This window comes from Oncorhynchus clarkii, chromosome 12, assembly GCF_045791955.1.
Source record: "Oncorhynchus clarkii lewisi isolate Uvic-CL-2024 chromosome 12, UVic_Ocla_1.0, whole genome shotgun sequence".
Taxonomy (NCBI): domain Eukaryota; kingdom Metazoa; phylum Chordata; class Actinopteri; order Salmoniformes; family Salmonidae; genus Oncorhynchus; species Oncorhynchus clarkii.
This window is the reverse complement of record NC_092158.1, coordinates 88,450,404-88,458,010: the sequence shown is the minus strand read 5'-3', so window position 1 is coordinate 88,458,010 and position 7,607 is coordinate 88,450,404.

Below are 7,607 nucleotides of genomic sequence, written 5' to 3'. Positions count from 1 at the left end.
TACGGGTCTGAGCCATGTTACGGGTCTGAGCCATGTTACGGGTCTGAGCCATGTTACGGGTCTGAGCCATGTTACGAGTCTGAGCCATGTTACGAGTCTGAGCCATGTTACGAGTCTGAGCCATGTTACGAGTCTGCGCCATGTTACGGGTCTGAGCCATGTTACGAGTCTGAGCCATGTTACGGGTCTGAGCCATGTTACGGGTCTGAGCCATGTTACGGGTCTGCGCCATGTTACGGGTCTGAGCCATGTTACGAGTCTGAGCCATGTTACGGGTCTGAGCCATGTTACGGGTCTGAGCCATGTTACGAGTCTGAGCCATGTTACGGGTCTGAGCCATGTTACGGGTCTGAGCCATGTTACGGGTCTGAGCCATGTTACGGGTCTGAGCCATGTTACGGGTCTGAGCCATGTTACGGGTCTGAGCCATGTTACGGGTCTGAGCCATGTTACGGGTCTGAGCCATGTTACGAGTCTGAGCCATGTTACGGGTCTGAGCCATGTTACGGGTCTGCGCCATGTTACGAGTCTGAGCCATGTTACGGGTCTGGGCCATGTTACGGGTCTGAGCCATGTTACGGGTCTGGGCCATGTTACGGGTCTGAGCCATGTTACGGGTCTGCGCCATGTTACGAGTCTGAGCCATGTTACGGGTCTGGGCCATGTTACGGGTCTGCGCCATGTTACGAGTCTGAGCCATGTTACGGGTCTGGGCCATGTTACGGGTCTGAGCCATGTTACGGGTCTGGGCCATGTTACGGGTCTGAGCCATGTTACGGGTCTGCGCCATGTTACGGGTCTGAGCCATGTTACGGGTCTGCGCCATGTTACGGGTCTGAGCCATGTTACGGGTCTGAGCCATGTTACGGGTCTGAGCCATGTTACGGGTCTGAGCCATGTTACGGGTCTGCGCCATGTTACGGGTCTGAGCCATGTTACGGGTCTGAGCCATGTTACGGGTCTGCGCCATGTTACGGGTCTGAGCCATGTTACGGGTCTGAGCCATGTTACGGGTCTGGGCCATGTTACGGGTCTGAGCCATGTTACGGGTCTGGGCCATGTTACGAGTCTGAGCCATGTTACGGGTCTGAGCCATGTTACGGGTCTGGGCCATGTTACGGGTCTGCGCCATGTTACGAGTCTGAGCCATGTTACGGGTCTGGGCCATGTTACGGGTCTGAGCCATGTTACGGGTCTGGGCCATGTTACGGGTCTGAGCCATGTTACGGGTCTGCGCCATGTTACGGGTCTGAGCCATGTTACGGGTCTGCGCCATGTTACGGGTCTGAGCCATGTTACGGGTCTGAGCCATGTTACGGGTCTGAGCCATGTTACGGGTCTGAGCCATGTTACGGGTCTGCGCCATGTTACGGGTCTGAGCCATGTTACGGGTCTGAGCCATGTTACGGGTCTGCGCCATGTTACGGGTCTGAGCCATGTTACGGGTCTGAGCCATGTTACGGGTCTGGGCCATGTTACGGGTCTGAGCCATGTTACGGGTCTGGGCCATGTTACGAGTCTGAGCCATGTTACGGGTCTGAGCCATGTTACGGGTCTGGGCCATGTTACGGGTCTGAGCCATGTTACGGGTCTGAGCCATGTTACGGGTCTGAGCCATGTTACGAGTCTGCGCCATGTTACGGGTCTGAGCCATGTTACGGGTCTGAGCCATGTTACGGGTCTGAGCCATGTTACGGGTCTGAGCCATGTTACGGGTCTGAGCCATGTTACGGGTCTGAGCCATGTTACGGGTCTGAGCCATGTTACGGGGAAATGGGATGCGGGGGAGAGGGAGATTTATTTTTAATGCAGCCTAGTGCTGTTTCAATACACCTAGCTTCCACATAGGGGAGAAATTCAGAGAAATGTGTGTAGCACCTTATAACAGACAGATTTTGACAGGTGGCGTCAGTCGACTCTTAAGGATTCTCAACGGGCTTAGATGGCTCCTTCTCAAAATGTGAAACTAGGGAAGTCAACACATCAACACCATCAACACCAAACAACTCACAGACAGGTAACATGGGCCTCGACGAATGGGAGGAAAAAGCAACAGAAGACAGATGAAGGTCTTTTCTACTGTATCTGTGATCACCGTGACCTAGATACAACAACTCTCCTGTGACAACAAAGAGATTAGATAGATGGTATAGGCTTAAAGTATGATTCCTATCCATAACAGTCTTATCCCACTGAACTAAACTAAAGTATGATTCCTATCCATGACAGTCTTATCCCACTGAACTAAAGTTTGATTCCTATCCATGACAGTCTTATCCCACTAAACTAAAGTATGATTCCTATCCATGACAGTCTTATCCCACTGAACTAAAGTATGATTCCTATCCATGACAGTCTTATCCCACTGAACTAAAGTATGATTCCTATCCATGACAGTCTTATCCCACTAAACTAAAGTATGATTCCTATCCATGACAGTCTTATCCCACTGAACTAAACTAAAGTATGATTCCTATCCCCATGACAGTCTTATCCCACTGAACTAAACTAAAGTTTGATTCCTATCCATGACAGTCTTATCCCACTAAACTAAAGTAGGATTTCTGTCCATGACAGTCTTATCCCACTGAACTAAACTAAAGTATGATTCCTATCCATGACAGTCTTATCCCACTGAACTAAAGTTTGATTCCTATCCATGACAGTCTTATCCCACTGAAATAAAGTATGATTCCTATCCATGACAGTCTTATCCCACTGAACTAAAGTTTGATTCCTATCCATGACAGTCTTATCCCACTAAACTAAAGTATGATTCCTATCCATGACAGTCTTATCCCACTGAACTAAAGTATGATTCCTATCCATGACAGTCTTATCCCACTGAACTAAAGTATGATTCCTATCCATGACAGTCTTATCCCACTAAACTAAAGTATGATTCCTATCCATGACAGTCTTATCCCACTGAACTAAACTAAAGTATGATTCCTATCCCCATGACAGTCTTATCCCACTGAACTAAACTAAAGTTTGATTTCTATCCATGACAGTCTTATCCCACTAAACTAAAGTAGGATTTCTGTCCATGACAGTCTTATCCCACTGAACTAAACTAAAGTATGATTCCTATCCATGACAGTCTTATCCCACTGAACTAAACTAAAGTTTGATTCCTATCCAAGACAGTCTTATCCCACTGAACTAAAGTTTGATTCCTATCCATGACAGTCTTATCCCACTGAAATAAAGTATGATTCCTATCCATGACAGTCTTATCCCACTGAACTAAAGTTTGATTCCTATCCATGACAGTCTTATCCCACTGAACTAAAGTTTGATTCCTATCCATGACAGTCTTATCCCACTGAACAAAAGTTTGATTCCTATCCATGACAGTCTTATCCCACTGAACAAAAGTTGGATTCCTATCCATGACAGTCTTATCCCACTAAACTAAAGTTTGATTCCTATCCATGACAGTCTTATCCCACTAAACTAAAGTGTGATTCCTATCCATGACAGTCTTATCCCACTGAACTAAAGTTTGATTCCTATCCATGACAGTCTTATCCCACTGAACTAAAGTATGATTGCTATCCATGACAGTCTTATCCCACTGAACTAAACTAACGTATGATTCCTATCCATGACAGTCTTATCCCACTGAACTAAACTAAAGTATGATTCCTATCCATGACAGTCTTATCCCACTGAACTAAAGTATGATTCCTATCCATGACAGTCTTATCCCACTGAAATAAAATTTGATTCCTATCCATGACAGTCTTATCCCACTGAACTAAAGTATGATTCCTATCCATGACAGTCTTATCCCACTGAACTAAAGTATGATTCCTATCCATGACAGCCTTATCCCCCTAAACTAAAGTTTGATTCCTATCCATGACAGTCTTATCCCACTGAACTAAAGTATGATTCCTATCCCCATGACAGTCTTATCCCACTGAACTAAAGTTTGATTCCTATCCATGACAGTCTTATCCCACTGAACTAAAGTTTGATTCCTATCCATGACAGTCTTATCCCACTGAACAAAAGTTTGATTCCTATCCATGACAGTCTTATCCCACTGAACAAAAGTTGGATTCCTATCCATGACAGTCTTATCCCACTAAACTAAAGTTTGATTCCTATCCATGACAGTCTTATCCCACTAAACTAAAGTGTGATTCCTATCCATGACAGTCTTATCCCACTGAACTAAAGTTTGATTCCTATCCATGACAGTCTTATCCCACTGAACTAAAGTATGATTGCTATCCATGACAGTCTTATCCCACTGAACTAAACTAACGTATGATTCCTATCCATGACAGTCTTATCCCACTGAACTAAACTAAAGTATGATTCCTATCCATGACAGTCTTATCCCACTGAACTAAAGTATGATTCCTATCCATGACAGTCTTATCCCACTGAAATAAAATTTGATTCCTATCCATGACAGTCTTATCCCACTGAACTAAAGTATGATTCCTATCCATGACAGTCTTATCCCACTGAACTAAAGTATGATTCCTATCCATGACAGCCTTATCCCCCTAAACTAAAGTTTGATTCCTATCCATGACAGTCTTATCCCACTGAACTAAAGTATGATTCCTATCCCCATGACAGTCTTATCCCACTGAACTAAAGTTTGATTCCTATCCATGACAGTCTTATCCCACTGAACTAAACTAAAGTATGATTCCTATCCATGACAGTCTTATCCCACTGAACTAAACTAAAGTATGATTCCTATCCATGACAGTCTTATCCCACTCAACTAAACTAAAGTTTGATTCCTATCCATGACAGTCTTATCCCACTGAACTAAACTAAAGTTTGATTCCTATCCATGACAGTCTTATCCCACTGAACTAAACTAAAGTATGATTCCTAATGATGACAGTCTTATCCCACTGAACTAAAGTTTGATTCTTATCGATGACAGTCTTATCCCACTGAACTAAAGTTTGATTCCTATCCATGCCAGTCTTATCCCACTGAACTAAACTAAAGTATGATTCCTATCCATGACAGTCTTATCCCACTGAACTAAACTAAAGTTTGATTCCTATCCATGACAGTCTTATCCCACTAAACTAAAGTTTGATTCCTATCCATGACAGTCTTATCCCACTGAACTAAAGTATGAGTCCTATCCATGACAGTCTTATCCCACTGAACTAAAGTTTGATTCCTATCCATGACAGTCTTATCCCACTAAACTAAAGTTTGATTCCTATCCATGACAGTCTTATCCCACTGAACTAAATTATGAGTCCTATCCATGACAGTCTTATCCCACTCAACTAAAGTTTGATTCCTATCCATGCCAGTCTTATCCCACTGAACTAAAGTTTGATCCTATCCATGACAGTCTTATCCCACTGAACTAAACTAAAGTAGGATTTCTATCCATGACAGTCTTATCCCACTGAACTAAACTAAAGTATGATTCCTATCCATGACAGTCTTATCCCACTGAACTAAACTAAAGTTTGAGTCCTATCCATGACAGTCTTATCCCACTGAACTAAAGTATGATTCCTATCCATGACAGTCTTATCCCACTGAACTAAAGTATGATCCTGGTCTCCTGAGTGGCGCAGTGGTCTAAGACACTGCATCTCAGTGCAAGGGGCTTCACTGCCGTACCTGGTTTGAGTCCAGGCTGCATCACATCTGGAGTTTGCAATGCTGTCATCAAGGCAAAGGGTGGCTATTTGACGAAACTCAAATATATTTTGATTTTTTTTTGTTATTTCGTAGATTTGATGTCTTCACTATTATTCCACAATGTAGAAAATAGTAAAAATAAAGAATAACCCTTGAATGAGTATGTGATCTAAAACGTTTGACCGGTAGTGTAGATCTGTTAATGATATAGATCTGTTAATGATATAGATCTGTTAATGATATAGATCTGTTAATGATATAGAGCTGTTAATGATATAGATCTGTTAATGATATAGAGCTGTTAATGATATAGATCTGTTAATGATATAGATCTGTTAATGATATAGATCTGTTAATGATATAGATCTGTTAATGACAGGGTGGATGATAGGGCGATCTGTTAATGATATAGATATGTTAATTATATTTATATGTTAATGATATAGATATGTTAATTATATATATATATGTTAGTGATATAGAGCTGTTAATGAAATATATATTTTAATGATATAGATATGTTAGTGATATAGATGTGTTTATGATATAGATCTGTTATTGTCTACAGTGGTCATTTTATTTGAAATACTTTTAGCTGTGCTTTAGTGGGCTGGCATGGCTTGATGGAAACAATGGAATAGTCCCCAAAAGAGCAACCCATGCCTATCGGACACAACAGATAGGCTCAATCAAACACTCAAAGTATTTGAAAGAAAAGTTATGCTTTTTGAACCCACATCTGTATCCTACAAAACCTCCCCGTCCAGCTTGGTTTGAAAGGGAGGAAGGGAGGGTAGGAGGGAAGGAGCAAGAACCGAGAGAGAGAGAGAGAAGGAGGGGAATGGATAGAGAGAGGGATGGAGGAGAACAGAAAGAGAGAGAGAAGGAGGGGAATGGAGAGAGAGAGAGGGAAGGAGGGGAATGGAGAGAGAGAGAGGGAAGGAGTAGAACAGAAAGAGAGGGAAGGAGGGGAACGGAGAGAGAGAGGGAAGGAGGGGAACAGAGAGAGAGAGAAGGAGGGGAACGGAGAGAGAGAGAAGGAGGGGAATGGAGAGAGAGAGAGGGAAGGAGGAGAACAGAAAGAGAGAGGGAAGGAGGGGAACGGAGAGAGAGAGGGATGGAGGAGAACAGAAAGAGAGAGGGAAGGAGGGGAACGGAGAGAGAGGGAAGGAGGGGAATGGAGAGAGAGAGGGAAGGAGGGGGACAGAGAGAGAGGGATGGAGGAGAACAGAAAGAGAAAGGGATGGAGGAGAACAGAAAGAGAGAGGGATGAAGGAGAACAGAAAGAGAGAGGGATGGAGGAGAACAGAAAGAGAGAGTGAAGGAGGAGAACAGAGAGAGAGAGAGGGATGGAGGAGAACAGAAAGAGAGAGGGATGGAGGAGAACAGAAAGAGAGAGGGAAGGAGGGGAACGGAAAGAGAGAGGGAAGAAGGGGAACGGAGAGAGAGAGGGATGGAGGAGAACAGAAAGAGAGGGAAGGAAGGGAACGGAGAGAGAGAGGGAAGGAGGGGAACAGAGAGAGAGAGGGATGGAGGAGAACAGAAAGAGAGAGGGATGGAGGAGAACAGAAAGAGAGAGGGAAGGAGGGGAACGGAGAGAGAGGGAAGGAGGAGAACGGAGAGAGAGAGGGAAGGAGGGGAACGGAGAGAGAGAGGGATGGAGGAGAACAGAAAGAGAGGGAAGGAGGGGAACGGAGAGAGAGAGGGAAGGATTGGAATGGAGAGAGAGAGGGATGGAGGAGAACAGAAAGAGAGAGGGAAGGAGGGGAACAGAAAGACAGAAGGAAAGAGGGGAACAGAGAACGAGACAGGAGGGGAACTGAGAGAAACCATGGTAACTCTTGGAATTTGGCAGCATGCCTTCAGATGGAGTAAGACTGGGAGTAGTAAGAGGGGAGGAGGAAGGAGGGAGGAGGGAGTAGGGGAGGATGGAGGAGGGAGGAGGGGAGGAAGGAGTA